Here is a 1,581-nt window from a genome sequence, read left to right as displayed (position 1 = left end):
AACAGTTTTGCACCTGCCACCAGTTACGCTATCACTCTTGTTAAATCACCCGCAAACCATGGTTCAGCCCCTCGTGCAAAATTCCAGTTTGCGAGCGCAAATTACTGCTCGCAAAATTGGATCTTGATAAATCTGGCCCTTTGTTTGACGTGTTTCACATTCTAGTGTGAACAAGCGCCCGAGATGAGGTGTGTTCTTTGACGCTCAAGATGAGTAGAGTGTGAATCCAGTTTTAAGGGCTTCAGAGGTATGTTTGATCAGAGCTGGATGCAAGAGAATCACATTTTTTATAACCTTTGTTTTATTTTCGGAGTACTTCATGGAATTTTTTTAACAAAACAACAAAATTAAACACAAGAGTCTCTAGCCAAGGTAATAATCCAATAATAATCAGTTGTTTCCAATGATTTTACCCTTTTTTATGGCATGTCTAAGAGAAAATGTAATTTCTTCCATATTTTGTATCTCCAAGATTATTTTTATCTGAACTTGGCTGTTAAGTTTAATCTGCTGAATATCAGCTGAGAACAGCTTAAACCTTAAATTCCTGAATAACAAAAACAACAAAAAAGAAGCAGTGTCACACACCTGATGCAGCTCAATGCGTTTCACCCTGACGTTGTGCTCGCACGTGAATACATCTGAATCCTCGAGTGCTTTTGAATATGTGTCTGCATGCTGCCACAAAGCAGCTCAAAAACAGCTCAGCTAGAAAATCTCCTCTAATAGCCGTAATTTCATCCTGGCTTTGCTACGCATCAATGGACGTGGAGCTATTATTCTGAAAAACTCACACTGTACAGGACAAAATGACAAGAAGAACAGTTGGAGAGCAGATAATGAACGACAGCAATTTCACCACAAAATGATCCATCCAGCGCAGTCTTTTGTCGACTGCGTCAATACAGCTGCAATTTCCCCTGATATTACTAATCTTCATCGGTCCCGACAAACAAGCTGAAACGACTCCACTACTTAATTATTAGCTTACCTTAAAATGAAATATAAATAACAGGAAGACACTCGTAGTACAAAAAAAAAAAATTATAATATCAAATATTAAATATGGCCACCAAATTAACTTCTTAATTAACCATAAAATTACCTTCACACTTCAAGACACATCCATCCATTTATAGGCCGTCACATTTGGATTGGAGGACATGTGGGAATCAGTGTCAAGGAAGGAAAATTATGACTTTTTTAATTTTTATATTCTGAGCTGGTGGACAAGCCTCTGAATAAATTATTGGCTTTCTTTAAATAGGACAAAAACCAAAACTAAAACTAAGCAAATTTTTTGAGACTTTTGTTTGCTGTGACATGATGTGCTTCAGTCATTTCATTAAAACTATTGTGTTCAATGTGTTTTTCATTGTTTTGGTAACATTTACTATTATTATTAACTATTGGGCTTTAATGAGGAGGGAAAACCTGCATGTTTAAAATGAAGGCTTATCCACTCACTATAAACCTAACTATGACACATTCTTCTCCATATTGACCTACAACACATTGTCTAAAGATCCAAACAGTTAGATTTGTTTCTTTGTTTACTTTTTCACTCTGGTTTAAGATAAT

This window comes from Cyprinodon variegatus, unplaced genomic scaffold (genome assembly GCF_000732505.1).
Source record: "Cyprinodon variegatus isolate N-32 unplaced genomic scaffold, C_variegatus-1.0 Scaffold832, whole genome shotgun sequence".
NCBI lineage: Eukaryota > Metazoa > Chordata > Actinopteri > Cyprinodontiformes > Cyprinodontidae > Cyprinodon > Cyprinodon variegatus.
This window is presented reverse-complemented; position numbering follows the sequence as displayed.